Genomic DNA, 19220 nt, shown 5'->3' on the forward strand with positions numbered 1-19220 from the left:
GAATCTTTATTGCTGTCGATTTTCAGTCTTTTTTTAATGATAGGCCTTACGCATTTGTCAATCATCCCCGCTTGCTATTTGGGGAATGAACCCAGCGCTATGATTGGTCGAACTCTTCTTCTTTTGCTGTAGCTTGATTTGAGGACAGCGCGTGCACAGAGGCATCACCAGGTTTTTGCGTAGTTTAGAGTGACAAATCGTACCAGCGTACTCTGAAGTCAAAATGCGTATCCGCTACGCAAAATGCGTACAAGTTGGCAGGTCTGGTAGCCTAGATAAATCTGTAAATCTGGATACAAGTGTAAATCTGGACAATGTAGTGTGATTTCAGAATGTTAAAAGTTGCATAAACTCTATTAGGAGGTGTATAAACTTAACTAGCTTAAATGAGGAAAAAGTATGAGCCGTCAGTACTTTGAGAACATCTCAATACAAGCAACATGCACTGGTAGGCAAGTGGAGAAAATATTTTGACCAACACCGATTTTGGTTAAATTTCATTGTTTGAATGCTAGAAAGAAACAACACAACAGAAGGCAACAATTTGACGTGGGCCTAATCTAAAAGGCGGCACATATGCATAACTGATGGCGACAAGAATCATCCACCAACCTTTAAGAACATGACAACATGATTCTCTGCCATGGATGCAGACATCTTCCCGGGTCTTTTGCGGCCTTGTGCAACCGGTGGAATGAGGTGGAGTAAGAGAAGTATCCCCGCAAGTTCATGATCCCATGCTATATGAAAAAGAGGCACATAGATATGATTAGCAGCTTAGTCAAACTTCAACATTCCAACTGAGAGAAAATCTTTCAATTGTTTTAAAGTATCTTACCTGCGTCATTTTCTTCATCATCATTCCCCACACTCTCTGCTGCAGCAATCAGCTCCTGAAGATCTCGTGACGGATGCAAGTTGGCCACTTCTCCAAAAACTTGGCAGATACCACACCGCCAAACAGCCGAGTAAAGTCTTGTTCAATCTTGCAACACAACAAACACAAATTTTTTCCTTGAGCACAATGTTTGACATAATGAACACTTTACATTTTGTGCTATTGACTGCATTACAGTTCTGTTTACTTGTATGAAATAGTAAGGTATAGATAAACATTGTTCAGCTTCAACAACTTACAAGTCCTTTCATGTCTTTGAAACGTGGGAACTCCAACAGAACATCTCCATATTTGTTTGGGTCTTCGATCAAGCAACGCCGGTACTGAAAAGTAGCTTGCATCTTCTGCTTGATTGTAGTCTCATCAGAGCAATGCTTCATGAAAGAGATGGCGTCTTTACACTCTTCTTCAGAAAGGTCATCAGAAATGTTGGATCCTCTTCTTTCAGCTGTTGGCCCTCCACAAAATGACTGGCTTGATCGACCCCGTTTCTGTGAGCAGTTTCTCTGGATATTCTTTATTTTCCAAGACAGATACCCTTCTCCACTTTGCGGATCAAAGTAATGCTCCTTCAGAAAGAGAAACGAGTAAGTTGTAGGCCACATTTCAACTGCCTACACTAGAGAATGATAATACACCAGGGAAAGGTATGCGTTGTTCAATTACAATAGTAACAATATAAAGTACTCAAAATGATAGTTTATCACTTATGTAAGTTGTTTAACAATACTTTGGAAAACATGTACCATCTTCATGACTTCATGACAGTACTTACATATCCTTTTTTGGAGAACGGGTCTCTCAAGCAGGGAAACAGGGCAATGATTCCTTCTGCATATCTCTCCCTGATATGCCTTGGTGGGGACGTCCTTAAAAAGATATCAAGAAGATTACAGTCATCTTCAGAATTTCCCTGCAGTGCGTACATGTTTACATTAATCTGAATTAGGGCTGAACAATTAATTGCATTTGCGATAATATCGCGATATGATGAAATGCGATTTTTTTTAAACCGCAAAGCTGCGATTATAGTCTGGTCATGTGACCCGCGAGAGTAAACCAGTCTGTATTGCAGATGAAGCATCAACTTGGCACGCGACACATATAGACCTGGCTACAGGAAATAACAGTTTATGTTTAATTTATGTGATATTGTGTTATAGATTCTCTCCAACGATTCTGTATTGTATATGTCTGAGCTTAGTTTTAAACACAGACGTGTACGACGCGCGTGCTTTATAAACAACCGTATTCTGCTTGCTTCTAATTCCTCTGTCTCTCACACACACACACGACACCACTCGAACCTTACGAGAAATAATCTTTAATAAAGTTCGGAAAAGTTGAAGCGAGTTACAAGGACATTCGCGGGCTTCATTGCGCAAGATATGAGATACGCGCGGTCTGCGTGATGTTACTTCAGTAGTGCGCGGTCTCGCCCGCCGGTATTTTACTTACAAATGTTCTATGAGGGCATCATATGTCTTGGAATGCAGTTGGCTTATATATTAAAAATATGAAAATCACCGACAGAAGCTGCTTTCAATTTCAAATACTCACGTGCATTTTGCAAAGAGCATTTGAGCATGCGGCTGTGAGCGAGTCTACGTGGTTACATGTACGTTTGCATCTCAAAATGCTTTTATGATGCGAATTTACCGGTAATGTGACAGTTAGTTATTAAACAAACAGGACAAACCACATCTTATAATTTCAAAAGAGATGAACACGTTCAGCCAGCCTACTCTTAAATACTGAAAGCACTCTTTGTTTATTGCTTGTAATATTTTTTTCCCTCTTTGTTATTTGTTTTGAAGCTATATTTGTTAAAATTATTAACATGTAATTGTATTAATTTAGTTTTTAATGTGTAATTATTATAAGTAGGCCTACTTATAATTATGTAATTAAATATTTTAAGTTTTATTAATAAGATCAATTAAAGAAAAAAAAAATGTATCGGCTCATGAGGTGCCTAAAGATTCCCTTCCCTATTTTACAATGATTTATTGCTTGTTTTTGTTGAATAATAGAAAAGATAAAGAGCTTAAACAAGTAATAAAAACTCAGTGAGTGTTTTAGCGCAATTTTCTCACCTCATGGGATCACAACACTAAGAGATAGTAAATCTTTTCCTGGATTTTTTGTGCGTTCCCGAGATTAGACCTTCCTTAACATAATGCCGAAAACCCGAAGTCTCTAGGTGGTCTGGTTGAGGAGTAGATAGAAGTGCAAGATTGGTGCGCACAGACGCACACAGGGATTAAAGTGAAAAAAATTCTTCTGACTGAAATTTTTTTTTAGGGCAAGTCATATTCTTTTACCTTTTTAAATAGTCGAGACCAATAGCGTTTTAAGGGGAGACGTTTTAACCGCTTTAATATTGCCAGTAGGCGTATTTTAAAAGCTATTTTAATCTATGAAAACCAGGCAGGGAGCATTCTAATATCCTCCTGGGACCCAAGAGTAGACTTTTGTCCACTGTAGTGGACATTATATTTTAGTGAATTTCTCTGACATCATACATGTCACATGACACAACCTGGGTGTCCTGTAAAGAGCACATTCAGGACTTTTCAGAGATACCAAATGTTTGGAGGTTTCACCATGAAAACAACTTCGCCTTGGTCTTTAAAAATGTCTGACATTAATTTAGTGATCAAATGTAGCATTCTTATGGAAATATGATAATATATTGTAATTATAATTTAAACTGGACTACTTTTCAAATTGTATTTCATAAAACAACATCTCAGGAAAATGTTAAGGGGTTTCAAATAAAAAAAAATACTTTCTGTTACAGAACAGGGCGTTGATTTCAAACGTGTCCACTGTAGAGGACATCAGGACTTAAATCATGTTTATCAGGCATTCTGGGAGACACAACAAGTGAATATGGAAATAAATTATACATCAATATTCCTATGAAATATTAGATATTATTATTAAAATGTTGCCAATTATTACTCCAATTATTACACTTCTTTTTTCATTAAATGTTGCTCCAAGAACACATTAATGTGCAAATTAGATATAGTGTATAGATACATTGCATTGAATGGGAATATTAATTTATGGCCATTTTACCCACATATTGCATAAAGTAAAATGGTGTATCAATTAATTCCGTTATTTCTTTCATAACATAGTTGAGAATCATCTTTATACAAATTCTGGTTAAAAAAAATCCCGAAACCCCAAAATTTATTGGTGATTGAAAAAAAATCCCATTGTTTTTGCCTATACATATAATTTCATGTCATTTTATTTTTTAAACAACTTAGTCCTTGCGTCCACTACAGAGGACATAGCATAACGTATGAATAAAATATTATTATTAGCAGTCCCAAACTAGTTTTTGTTAATACAATGTTGGTATGAGCCACTACAGTCATTTAAAAATATAAAAAATAACACAAAGAAAAATAGTGGCATTTTGGGGTTAATATGGACAGTAATATACGACAGTTACCATGGTGAATACACAATATTAACAATAACTGTAAATGAAACATGGAAACTGCTCCTGGTGAATAGAATGAGAATCATACCTGCATTACTTTTATTTCGTGTAATTTACAACGTAACGGCGTTGCATGCTCGTAGTTTCTTTTGCACTTGATCAGTGAGGCGATACAGCGCGCGCCGCTGCATTTGCGCATGCAACTGAGTGTGCGCTACGAGAACAGGATAACGGCTGACAGGACAAGAAAGTCCGCTTTTCTGAGGTGAAAAACTTTATTTCAGCGTACACTTATGTCACTGCCTGCCTGGTAGTTCCTATTGTGCTGGGTTTTCTGAAGTAGTCATGATTCGCCTCTCATAACATAACATGCTCTAAACACGCAAGCAGAGAGTGGAAAAGGAGGGGCGGGGCGCGGGGAGCAAGGATCACAGCGCAAATTTGAACTATATCGATGCGATATGGTCTAATTCCATATCGCATTTCAAAAATATATCGATATATTTTTGATATCGATACATATCGCCCAGCCCTACCTGCATTATAAGTGTGTCACTGAAATATAGTTCTACCTCAGCGCTCAGCTGTAGCCTGACATGCACTTTCCGTGATCGGTAATTGAAAACCCGGAGTGGACCATGAGCGAAGTGATTACAGAGTGCTTAGAGTGGAGAGAGGAACGTGCTTTTGCTCCACTCCAGGCTTTGATCACATCCCCCTCAGCAGGGTGAATACACCTCGTCTTTCCTTAATTTAAGACCTATTCAAACTAAAATTAAGATATTTATTACACTATTTGAGAAATGAAAGCCTATTTACGGCCTTAAAATTATGAAAAGTAAATTGAAGACTTTAAGGACAGACTGGAACCCTGCAATTGACGGAAATCCGTCATAGACTTGCTGCAATTAACGGAAATCCGTCGTAGCGACGGAGAACTTTAATCCCTGCTTACAGAACAGAAATCATGAGTTAACAATCGCAATTTTGTCCGGTGGAAAATTGCGCTAAAAATAATCGCATATTAAATCGCAATCGCAATATTGGTAAAAAAAAAAATCGCAATTAGATTATTTTACAAAATCGTCCAGCCCTAATCTGAATCCTCTTTCTTCTAATAGGTTGTTCTGTTTGCTTGTGGAATTTACCCATGCCTCTCCGTCATGTCTGCAACAAGAATTGTTATCATTTTCCTCCTTGTGCTGTCTGTCAAATATTTTGTTTTCCGGTGTTCTTTGGAGATCATGTCTCCCCCTGGCTTTTTCTCCAATATGCTTTGGACCAACTGTGGAAAATGTTTTAATGTAAAGCTCATGTATGAAGTTAACGCTACACTACTATTAGTGGAGGAACAAACAGTTGACTACAATTCAAATGATAAATCTTCTTTTACATAATACATTTAACTTTTCAGATTAGCTGTATCAACAGTAAGCATGTGACAGAGACTTACAGCTTTGGCATCCTCTCCAGGATGTTGTCTAGGGCGTGGTGGACTTTCTATGACAATAGAGTCAGATGATCTGTTGAAACTGCTGTTGGATGGTTCTTCGCTTTCAAATTCTAGGACAAAAGTACAGTAATTTGGCCTTTAGTGTGCACTTAATCTAATCAGTAGTTAAATAATATTACACTAAACAGAGTCACATTTACCTTGTCCAGTGTTTCCCCTACCATTATATAAGGGGGGCGCCCCGCCCTCCTAACGGCTCCCCCCGCCCCCCTTGAAGTCAAGTAAATTTGATTTGATTTTCTTTATAGCGCCAGATTACAATTTATTTTATTTAAAAAAAAACTAAATAGCCCTTAAGTAATATGTTATTTATCTTATTTCCACGATGGCATGTCTTTTCTGTCTGTGTTTGCGCGTTTACAATTATCCCAATGAGTGCGCAAGCACGCACACTCACACAAACAAACACTTGTGTCAAATACAGATGAGCACTAGCGGACAGAGTGCGCGCGGCGGGAAATATGTCGCTGAACTGAAGATGGCAACACTCGCTCTACTGCGAGTAGCAGCCGGAGTAGCTCTCCTGCTCCAAGTCTACGCCCGTTTCACACGTATTTCGTTTGCAGTGCGTGTGCGGTGAGTATTTTTTTTCCGTACCCATGTTTACAGAGCTTTCACACTGCACGCGGATGCAAGTCCGTCGATGATCGATCCGTTCCAGTTGCGATGCGTATACAGCAGTTTCCGCACCGAGTCTATTTTTGCCGTTTATATACTGTCTATGATTTCGGCTGTGCTGCAAACGCTGAATTAAAGTGACAGCGCATGTTTCGTGGTCAAAATGAACACAGATTGACCTGAAAATGTAGTCATTTCACCATAAGTGCGATTAATTAAATAAAATGTAGTAATCTCACCATAAATTTATTTAATTAAATACTACTTTTTTCACTTTAAGACCGGGGTAAAGCAAGGAAAACGACATAATGACATTCGTGGAGGTGGAAAAACAAGTTCTTTGTGACATGCAAGATTTATTGTATTAAAATTTAAATGCAAAAGATTTTAATATAAATACATGGTTAAATATTTTACCACTTGCTTGAGCAACTTAATATATAATTATATAGAAGTAATGCATTGAATAATACATTGTTTAAATTGTGTTTAAACGTGAACGCGCGTTCACAGCAGTGCTGCGTCTGACAGGATTATTCTCTCCAATAAATGCATCATAGAAATAAAAACTTCTCACAAAAAAAGCCCATTTAAAATTTGTTTGTCATATAAATGTATTAACTAACATTAACGAGCAATATATTTGTTAGTATTTATAAATCTTTTTTTAGTTGTTAGTTAAAAAATAAAACTTTTAAGCTCTGGTCCATTAATATTAACAAATACTTCTATAAATTTAACAAAGGTTATTTGCAAAAGTCAATTTTAAAAAGATTTAAATATGTTTTTTTTATTTTTTTAAAGAGATATCTTATGTTAACATTTTTTTTTTAACATTTGTGTTTTATGTTAACTTTTACAAAGCATTACCCTCCCAGACAACCAATTAATGTGACACATAGATAGATAGATAGATAGATAGATAGTGTCTGTGACAAACTTCAGGAAAGCTGAGACCAAAAGGAAATGCAAGAATCATTATTGCAACAAGACACACATACACAAATCACTCACGAGTAATATAAATCAGCTCAATCATTTAATTCTACATGTCAGTCTGCAACCTTAAGTGCTAATTCCGAACTGGGTAAAATGTTAAACTTGTCCATTTAGCTTTCCATCTAGCCTACAAGGAGCGTTATAGGAACAACATTTGGACAAATGTAGCATGAATTCAATACATTATTGTAATTACTGTAAACATTAATTTAGGGCATACAGCTGTCCTACAGGAGATGACAACATACAATGCATCATAATGTCAGCATTATTATTTCACTGAACATTTTATCGAGTCGGACCATTTATCTTTGTATATAGTTGTTTAAATAAAGCTTAATGTAGAATGAGTTACACCTTCAGTACGATGCATCAGAAATAAACAAGCTCTGAGTTTTATCAAATCTGATCCCAAACTGAAAACGGAATATCACTCCCATTTTAAAGATAGCAATCTGTCAGAAGCATAATATAAGCGCATGGCTGTAAACATGACACCGTTTACTTAATTTACTGTGTTGATGCTCCTTGCGAATTTCGTCCATTGTCGTCTGACCCTTCGCAAAGACCCGCCCATCTTAGTTACTGTCGCTATGTCCGACAAGCTACGCTGCTCTCACGCACACACCATGTTCTCACGCAGTGAAAAATACATCGCGGAGCAGAGAGGAGACTGACAACACGCTGACAGACAGGACAGGTTACTTTTCGGTTACTTTTGTTATTAAACAAAGTCTCACCTTTCAAATTTGGTAATTTTTTAAAAGAAATTGAAACGATACATACCGTTTTGTGGCTCTTAAATGTGTCTGACAGATCGCTGTAGAGCATCAGTTAAAGCTGCTCGTGAACCGATCATCTCTTCCTTCTAGTTAATTTATAGCATCAAATAAACATGAATGAACATAAGTAGGAATGTTGTTTTAACCGCGGAAAGGAGTCAGTGCATTCCGTTTTTCAAGTTCAAATCCCCCCATGTTAATCTGCTATCTCTCCTGACTGCTTTGTCGGACAAAATGGCGGATGGCGGATTATGATTGGTTAGATCGCCTGTCAATCAAGCTCCCTGCGAAGGGTCATTTTGATCCGCCAAGTTTGCATTGCATGTTATTATCAAGGGCGAAGCATAAAGCAACAGACTAACGTTACATAAGAAGGCAACCGTGCCTACACACAACATTAAGTTATAGTTAAACACATACCATCATTCAGAAAAATTCTAAACTTCGGCTCTGTAACACGAACAAACTTTTGTTCAGTCTTGAATCTGACTTTTATCAGCATCCTCTTGGGTTAGTCCTGTAGAGCAAATCAAATGATACACAATTAGGCGATGTGTTTGTAAGCCTATGCCCAGTAACGTTGACCTTAGCCTACGTGACATCTTGCAACCATGAAAATGGTTTACTTTAACGTTATCAACGGACATCTCTTATTATTTCGGCAGCCCGTTTGCTTTCGAAATAAGTTCCGTCACACTAAAGAGTATGTAAGGGATAATGTATAGTGAGCCGGTTGTTATAGTGAATAACAACCCCGACAGGCTGAACGGGAGCCCGACGCGGAACGGACTATTTTCTTTAGCGGAAGCAATTCAATCGTTTTTAAATCAATAAACTCCTTTTTAAATCAATAATCCGTGTCAAATTATTTATTTATTTTGTAGGTAGCCATGTAATAAGCGGGATAATGTATAGAGAGGCGGTCGTTATAGCGAATAACAACCCCTTCAGGCTGATTCAAGATCCCTCCGCTTCGCGTCGGGCTCCCGTTCAGCCTGTCGGGGTTGTTATTCGCTATAACAACCGCCTCTCTATACATTATCCCTTACATAACAGACCGCATTCTACATTGGAATTCAGCCAAGCCATGTAATAAAGAAAGTTAGTAACGTTTGCTAACATTCGCGCTTAAAATAGGTGCTAGTTAACGTTATCATGGACCAGCCAAACTAGTGCTAGCTAACTATTTTAAGCGCGAACAAAACCTAAGAACTAAATTATTAACAACGTAATCCAACCTATGTCATTTTTTTAAATAAATCATGCCTTGTGGTCAATTTTCCAAACAACAATTGGCTTACACAAAATATTTTCATCAAACTCACCGTAAATCCCGTTGCTGCTCCGTGCTCCTGCTCCGTGGCAAACAGAAAATCCAACAGGAAAATTTGAAATCAGTAGAGTCGCGCGCAGAGCCGTTGGCCGTTTTTGGAGGCGTGGTTACCAACATACTTTCTTCAGAGCAAAGTGGCTGGTACTCTGATGATTGACTCTTACTCTTTGGGTTATTTTACACTTGCATGATTAAAAGAAACTCTTTAAGTGCATATGTAATTTTACACTCCAAATTTTACACTGCTGATTTTACTGTGTACACTGCAGTACACACTACAGTGTTCAACACCTGTTATAGATGTGTAAACGCATGAATAAGTCATTTACAAGTGATGAATAGTTTACACTGTAGATTAGGGGATGCAGAAAGTGTTGTAAATGATTTACAACACTACTGCATCCCATTCCTAGGATATCTAAGTCCACTAAAGGAGGGAGGGCGTTTTCACATTTAGCTCCTAAACTCTGGAATGGCCTTCCTGATATTGTTCGAGGCTCAGACTCGCTGTCCCAGTTTAAAACTAGATTAAAGACGCATCTCTTCAGCCAGGCATTCACATAATACTTACATTTTAATACTACAGTTGAATCAGATTGAATGCATTAATATTGCGAACAGCAGCTACGCTAATTATTTCCCATATGCTTTTCTGTTGTTATCTCGGGACGCTAGTCCCGAGGTAAATACAGATCGTCAGCTCCAGTTTGTATCCAGCCTCTCATGGAAACTACAGATTCTCCAACACCCGTGCAGAGACGACTCGGCGCCTGTGAAGAGACGACTCGACGCTGGCGATGTTTATGCCCTAAATCAATACATGATTAACTAACTGTATTTCTCTATGTATATTTCTGAAATGCACTTTCTGTAAAGCTGCTTTGAAACAATATGTATTGTGAAAAGCGCTATACAAATAAATTTGAATTGAATTGAATCCCCTAATCTAAAGTGTAAACTATTCATCACTTGTAAATGACTTACACTTCATTTGTAGATTACCTCTTCAAGAATCAAAAAGGCATACCCAGGTAGCAAACAGACGTTGGCCCAACGTAATTTTGTCCGTTGGGCCAACCATGTTATTGGACGGCCAGCAGACCTTCTGCCAACCTAAAAATACCTTACCAACCTTCTGCCAACTTAAAAACAACTAAAACAACATTGGGCCAACGTTGGGCCAACCATGTCATTGGACAGCCAGCAGACCTTCTAACAAATTTAAAAATATAGCCTATTTTAACCATCTGCCAACTTCGAATGGGGCCCTTGCGGGCAGCCCACCGTGGGCCCAGATACCGGCGTGAAATGCTGGGCACATGTGCCCCATCGGGACAGCCCAAAGTGTGGGCTGACTGTGGGCTGGGCCACACTAAGTAGAGTGCACCGGAAAAAGTGTGGGCATACTGAGGGTACACTGGGAAAAATGTGGGCATACTGCGGACAATGCAAAGATGTGTTGTAATATACCTGTGGCCTTAACAAACAACAAGATAAGTTTGGTTGTACATTACATTTGCCACAATACATGCAAAATAATTGCACTTGTTGAAAGTTGAAGTAGTACATTAGAAGTTATATGTTTCAAATAATTTCATTTATTCAGTCATGTAAAATATACACACAATACAATACATTACCGTTCAAAGTTTGGGGTCAGTAACATTTTTTAAATACTTTTGAAATCCCCTCATCTCATCAAAGCTGCATTTATTTAATAAATATATTAAAAAGAGTAGCCTAATATTCTGAAATAATGTTGCAACTTAAAATAACTGTTTTCTGTTTTAATCTATTTTAAAGGTGCATTAAGCAAGTCTCTGAGTTTTTGCAGAACTATGCCCCCTTCTGGCTACACGCGAAACTGCAACCAGACATAGCCAGGTGAGCGTGAACGCGCATGACGTCACGCCCAGTCGATTCGTCCCGAATCCCTCTTATTTATTTTACTGTACAGGATTATAGAGGCAATCTCAGTGATCAGAGAAGGGCTCATTCAGCCCATCAGGCAATTGTTTAAGCATGTATGGGTTAGAAAAACGGGTATTTTTAACATGAAAAGTTGCTTAATGCACCTTTAATAATAATTACATTTTTTACAATAATTACAAAAATGTTGTAATTATTCCAGGGATGTTAAAATTTAATTTTCAGTAGCCAGCATCCAGTCGTCAGCATGTAAATCGTGAAAAAAAAAGAAGAAAAAAATCAGGAACGTTTGAACAGAACTGTCAAAAGAGCAGCATTTATTTTAAATAGATTTTGAGTAAAAAAAATAAATAAAAAAAAAGGTATAAAACCACATCACAACACATTAAGGTGTATTATGAATCCTCTAATAAAATAAATCAATCCCCTCGGATACCAGTAGATCTTAGCCAGATCTCCAGTCTTCTGGTTCTTCTGCTCCTTCCACCATCCCAGTCTCTTGCATTATGATTTAACCGGATCAGGATTTAACAGGATCAGGATCAACCCCTTCGGATGCTGCGGCCTGGCTGTTTTTTTGTGTCAGCATCTAAAGTGAGAAAAAAAACAACAACAATTGAAATGTTAACATAAAAAAAAGAATAAAAAAAACAAGGGTTGTTCCAAGTATAATTTATACACTTGTGTTTTTCCAAGGGTTAGGACATTTCCACCTCAGGGAGCCTCTAAATGCGCTTTGACTGGAGAAACCTGAGAATAATTTGAGTTCCGGAAAAATAGTTACAGGTGTTGTTTTTTATTATTAAAAACAAATTTAGGCAGTGTAGTTGAAAGAGAAACATTACAGAAATTGAACCAATTGAGGGCATGATGAAATAAGAACATGAGAACAATTTACTAAAATTATCAACACAATGTAAAGAATAATTTTGTCAGCTTGTCAACAAGTACTCACACTTATGTCATTCCAGACCTGCATGATTTCTTCTGTGGAAGATGATATTTTGAAAAATGACTCAATAAAAAGTCAATGGGATCCAATGGGATTTTCATTGTATGAACAAAACAGATTAAACATAATTCAAAATATCTTCTTTTGCATTCCACAGAAAAAAATGTAAATGCATGTTTGGAACAACATGAAGAACAATCCTTTTAATGTCTTTATCAATAAATCATTGATAGCTTTAACCTGCAGCCTGAATTTGTCATTTTTATTTAAAAAACAACAACAACAAAAACAGAATGTGTCTGACAGTCAAAAGTGTACTTACACAGAAAAAGAGTGACCTGTGCCTGAGTGGCTCTCTTGGGTTTATTGAGCTGTTTGACACACATCACAACTGAGGAAAAAAGAGAGAAGACAACTGAATATCAGTCAAATATTACATAAATCTATACAAATACAAATTATTCTTTTTTCATCAGTGATTAATGACTAATTAATATGTCAGGAGTTCTCAACTCTGTTCCTCGAAGTGCACTGTCTTGCAGTTTATGTCCAGACCTGATCAATCTCACTTGCTCTTTTAACCAAAAGAGCTCGATTAGCTTGTCCAGGCGTGCTGGACCAGGGCTGGTGCTAAAGTCTGCAGGACAGTGGTCCTCAAGGGCCAGAGCTGAGGTCCCCTGCAAAATGTTCTGAACATGACTAGATCGATCACTTACAGCAGTGGTGTCCAGTCCTGGTCATGGAGGAGTTTATCTCCAGCCTGTCTGTAGTGTCTGCTGATCCTGAAGACCTCGATCAACTGGTTCAGGTCTGCTTCACTGGGGTTGGAGCTCAATGCTGCAATCAGGATTAGACTGCAATAAATACTGAAAAGAAAGAGGACAAACAACACTTCAAATACAGTATTTGTTCAGAGGGTGAGGAACATCTCATTTAAAAAAATTGATTCCCAAAATATTAACATAACATAAGCAAAATGTTTATGAAAATACAGTTATTTATATGGTGCAAAGAAAGTTTTTGTAAATGTCTATGACAAATCTACGATGCAAACACTGAGAATAATCTACGATGCAAACACTGAGAATGTGTCAGACAGTGATGCCAACAGAATACTTACACAGAGCAGCACCAATTATCTGATTACACACAAGGAAAAGGGAGAAAAGGAAACAAAAATTAATATTTCAGTCAAATATTTAAGGTATCTGTATGGACAAACGTTCTGATGAAATTTATATATTCAAAAGAAATTATTACATTAATGATATTAAATGAATGAATAGTATTTCATGGCCTAAATGTTTTACTTCTATTATAACTTTACATAATTAAGTTAATTAAATATTACAGATGGTTGATTTCATTTCAGTTATCAATTAAAGATAGAATTGTAAAATCTGTTGTTTTTAGGTCACGTTAACATGATAGTTATGACCCCATGTAACTTTATGGAAGTTAACTTAAGCCTAACGTTAACGTTAACATAACGTTATTTGCTGTCTGACAGCGCAGTGTTTATCGGTGTCTATCAATTATTAACGGTCATAATCATATTTAACAAGATGTAATAAGATTGTGTAGCTTATATATTGTATTTACGCTACATAAATCCTCGTTTACATCGCTATTTAAAACTTTAAAACAAAGACATGACTTCAGCCTGGCCATTGTGTCTAGCTCGGCCCTAGTTCATCACGTAAACGGGAAAACAATTTTTAAACCAAATTATAATAACACTAAAAGTGTAAAACACTTACAGGTAATCAGTTCATGCAGTATTAAAGTATACATTACCTCGGAGATTACCAAAAAAACGGACCGTCTGAGCAGCTAACGTTAGTCGACCGTTATTACCGTTTCATTATAACAGCAGCAGAGAAACGTTAGCTAAGCTATGTATAGCCTATAATCAGATAACAATAAAATGAGTGTAATTTAATACCAATTAATTACCATTTTAACCCGTTTCACTCATTTTAATAGAAAACTCAAATTACTAAGGAAATTTAAAAAGCTTACCTGCTTGGTGCAAAACTGGGCGGTACCAGTCGAGTCCAGAATGACAGCTCCAGCAGTCTCATTGGTTAGAATTAATCACGTGATGACACCATCTACTGTATTACTTAAAATGTTTCTTTTGCAGTTTTAAGAAATATAATATTATATACAAGTTTATAATTTATCAGTGATGTATTTATTAGTATATTTTTTTTATTTATAATTTTATAATAATAAATACATCACAGATGAATACAAAAACAAATCAGTCAACCATTTGCAATGTTTTATTGTAACAAAATAGGTTAATTTTATTTAATAAATATGGTAACACTTTCTATGCAAACCATGCTCATAATGAATTATAGCTCCATTTATACTTTTTATGAGCAATATTACTATTCTATAGATATATTTATAAAGACTCATTAAGACCTATGCATTATAAGATATATTTGAATTTATATAAATGTTTTATAATTCCTTATAAGTCACTCATTTGCTCTTTCAATGCGCAAATTGCAGCTGACCATACCAACGTTGGCCCAACGTCTGTTTGCTACCTGGGTAAGGTCTGCGAATGTTATCTACGAATGTATATGTAACACATTTACAAGTGATGAATAGTTTACACTTTAGATTAGGGGATGCAGAATGTGTTGTTATCCGCTCTTGGTGTTGAATTTTTAACACTTTTTCAGATTTAAAATAGAACTCTTTCTGGAGTTAAAATACAAATCATACAGAGAGTAATTGTAACTCTAAAATTGAGTTATTTATAATATGAACTCCTTAACAGTGTCAAAAATCAACGCTTAAAAAATATTGCATTTAACACTTCTTAGAGTTAACATATATTTAACATAATATAATGTTTTATGTGAAAATGATATACAGAACGCCATACTTTCAACTCAGTGCTTTTATTTGATCAAATTCATACATTGGTTTAAAAATTCCATGTATGGACACACTTTATAAAAATATATCTGTCATAAAATACTGTAAAATCTAACAGCAAAACATTTACATTTATGCAGCTAACAGAGTGCCAACTAAAAAAAAATTAAATTGTATAAAACAATGTCAACAACACATCACTTCATTATATAAAATCAAGACTAAAAAAAAACATGTAGTGCAGTAGGATTGTGTAACCTGAGATAGACACTTATACATCAGATGAAGTAACAGTGAACAACTTCACAGTGAACTAATTTAAATGGGACTTGAACAGCTTGTCAAAAGCACCCAAGGATGTACATGACTGACAAGGCAAGAGTTTTTTGTCCAAGACAATGTAAAAGGTGAAAACCTGTGCTTTTGAAGTCCCTGAGGCAAGAAGGTATAGCTGAGGGTTTCCTTCAGTGGTCAGGAGATGATCATCAAGGCTTTTTGGAATGACTGAAACACAACACAAATGTCTCTTTATAAACAATTTGTTTAAAAATAGGCATTAACTACAATATTTGGAGTAGGATAGTGTTGTCTTAACAAACCTTGTGAAATTTCACCAGATTCCACCAGTTGTGGAGTGAGAAGATGCAGCAGGACAAGTAAAGAAGCCATGTCGCTGTCCCATTCTGGAGACAGAAAAAAACGTAGTTGTTTCAAAGTATGTTTAGGGCATCTCTAAGTTAGCCCTGTGAATTGTGTATCATAATATATTAAAATGACGAAATATTAGTGGGGTAGTTTTATTAGTAGTTTTTATTGTGTGCTGGAGAGCAAACTGGATACTGTACATGCCAAAAGCCAAGGGGACTTACTCTTACTATGTTCTTACATGCATCATGATTTTTTTTTATGTAAAATTTATGAACAGCATTCACAAAGCATGAATTCATGAGCTTTCATAATAAATTACATTAAGAAATAACTGTGTATTAAGTGTTTTTAGCAGACTTTTTGAGAAATAATCAATAAAAACTTTTTAACCAGAAGATTGATTAACAACATTACTATTATGATGACTGTACCTGGATCATCAGTAGTGTCAGATACTTCATTCAGTGCACCTTTCAAAAGCTGTTTTAGGAGAGCAGTCTCAAAGGTTCCTGGCCTCCTGGATGACTTTCTTTAAAACTGGTGTTCCATTTTTCCAGGAACCTTAAAGCAACCTCTGCTCCAAACATCAGTAAGAAGTCTTGCACAATCTAATTAAAAAAAGAAAGACAACCATTCAGACATCTAATGTAATGTAATATTTTTGATACAATTTTCATAATCACAGTCATCCCTGCTGGCTTTGAAGAGAGAATTTGCTTTACATTCACGTTGCACTATTATCAACATCGTGAACTGACATTAAAGAGAAAACATGTAATTTATGTTAACTGTTATGTTAGTGTGATAAAAAAATAAATGAATAAATAAATTTCTGAAAACCACGCACTTTTTAACGAGTCACGAGTCTAAAACGTTTATCATTACAATTCAAACCCGTTGCAGGCCAAACGTACGGTGACGCATTGCTGCCACATACATATTTTTTCCCCCCAATTATGTCGTAATAACGAGATCTTATGTCGTTAAAACGCCATCTTTTTCTCGTAATAACGAGATCTTATGTCGTTAAAACGCCATCTTTTTCTCGTAATAACGAGATCTTATGTCGTTAAAACGCCATCTTTTTAACCTTCAATCTTAATCTTCGTCTTTATAACAGAAGATACAATAGGCTATACAATACAAAAATCTTCAAGATGTATAACGGATTGTCACCTTATAAACAGTCCTTTTTTAATGGAATAATACACCCTTAGGCCTATAATAAAGAAAAAGCTTCAGTGATAACGAATATGTTGTCCTTCCATAGAAACCCTTTATTATAAAGAAAATAGGTGGCTCTTAACAGCAAATATTCAATGCATTCAATGCAAATATTCAATGGTAGGCCTATTCAATGCAAAGCAAAAATGAAAAATATAAGTAGCCAATAAAATGAACAAATTATTGTGGCATTAATTAGCCCATAAACAATATTTATTTTAAAGCCTAAACGAATTTGTTTAAAGAAAAACACCAGCGTTGGGCGTTTATCTGTATAGGCTAAGTGTTTCAGCCGCCCTTTTCAAACTGGCGCAATATCCGTCTGGCATGGCCGCTCGCTCTAACGTTAACCTAGATAAATGTTTGCTATTATGAAGCGCATAATAGTGTTTGTGCGGAGTGTGGAGCGCGCAATATGACATGGATGGAGGCGCCGGTGCCATCACTCGCATTTTCCCATCAACAGTGGAAACAACTTAAAATACTCCATTTCTGGTCATACAGAAAATAATAATACATCAGTCACAACTACTTTTATTTGTGTAAACTCACAACAACAAGAAAACGGTGTGCTTTTGTAAAATAAAAGAAAACGAACAGGGCGTGCTTTCATGATCTCTATGAATTGGAGAGCGCCTCAAAAATGAACTGGAAAACAGTGTATAGACAAGCCTCACAGACATGAGAAATATAACTATAAAGTTTATACAAAAAAATGTCCACCAACGAAAAAAAATCCAATCGAAAGCATATATGGTATACCAACTGATTAATCCTGTCCGTATGAAAGGCTCATACATATTTTTTAAGGGCCTGTGAAATTGGCCCAATATGCCGGTCCGCCAATACACAGGGAAGGTTATCACGTGTTCTGTCCTTACTCGTGCAAAATATTGGTTGGTTAAATTTACAATACATTTAGTTATGTATTCTCTCGTTAATTCATCTGACTCCATAAATAAAGGGTTTTTAATAATATCTGTGCCTCACTAATAGTGAGCGAATGACTATTCCTTTTAACCATTAAATGAACAATGTCAAGAACAGTTGGAATAATCACATGTAACAATTTATTATGTCAGGTAAATGTATCATGCCAATTTCATAATCAATTCAAAGATAATCGATACAAAACATCAAATGCTCTGGAATAGAGAGAAGATGCAAACCCAACTTTAAGAAGTACGTGAGGCTGAGAGATTTCTTTCTCTCAGCCTCACGGGCCGATCTATTTACAGAAAAGGCCCCGAACTCTCTGCTGCATCTCCTTATATACACAAACCTTTCCCCAGGAAACATGTACTAACAAAAGAAATTTGCATGCAGTGGTCGCATCTTCATGGGGGTGGGTGACCATTTGCTTGAGAGACCACCTTCCTTTGTAAGTCAGTTATCCATAAACTCTTAAAACCTTATTACCTTTTGTTTTACTTATTTGGAAAGAGACATTTGTACCAGTCGCACTGTGACATTTTAAACAATACCAAACATGAAAATACTCTGTGATAATCATTCACATTAAACTATACATTTTCTTGGGAGAAATCAAGTGATCATCTGGCATGAGAGAGAGGGGGTGATGGGAGAGGTAAAGAGATGTAGATTAAGATGACTCGGAGGTGAGACTTTCGTCTCGATAGTGCACGAGGGCCAGTTCAAATGGTAATCTCCGGAGAGGTCCTCTTGTCCTCTCAGGGTCTGGTCACCCCAGAAACAGACTGTCCGGAATTTCCTAATTTATCAATTCTTACAACATTACAGCGGAGACGTATGGAGATATGTAGGCCTATGCAGGCAGCCTACACTGATTTAGAAAAGACTAGTTCATTAATAAACAATTAAAATGCTTCGTTATTTTTTTTTCAGATACATTTATCATATCATTAGCATACTTTTGCCGGCGCTTTGCGGCAAGTTTTATGCATGCGCTTGAGCGCGGAATATAGCGTACATGCACCCA

General features: G+C 36.5%; 1 long non-coding RNA gene and 1 pseudogene across 2 annotated transcripts in view; one reads left to right on the top strand and one right to left on the bottom strand.

Moving 5' to 3' along the window:
• The window catches only part of LOC307170535 (putative nuclease HARBI1), a 316840-nt pseudogene that overhangs the window by 46066 nt on the left and 251554 nt on the right, over positions 1-19220 (top strand). The window lies entirely within an intron of this gene.
• LOC307170435 lies at positions 12055-13798 on the bottom strand. Its single transcript, XR_013823386.1, has 4 exons — positions 13608-13798; positions 13204-13353; positions 12810-12878; positions 12055-12124 (listed from the first exon to the last, which is right to left on the bottom strand). It is a non-coding gene; the product is annotated as an uncharacterized lncRNA (long non-coding RNA).

The sequence above is a fragment of the Squalius cephalus genome (genome assembly GCF_949319135.1).
Source record: "Squalius cephalus genome assembly, chromosome: 13".
Taxonomy (NCBI): domain Eukaryota; kingdom Metazoa; phylum Chordata; class Actinopteri; order Cypriniformes; family Leuciscidae; genus Squalius; species Squalius cephalus.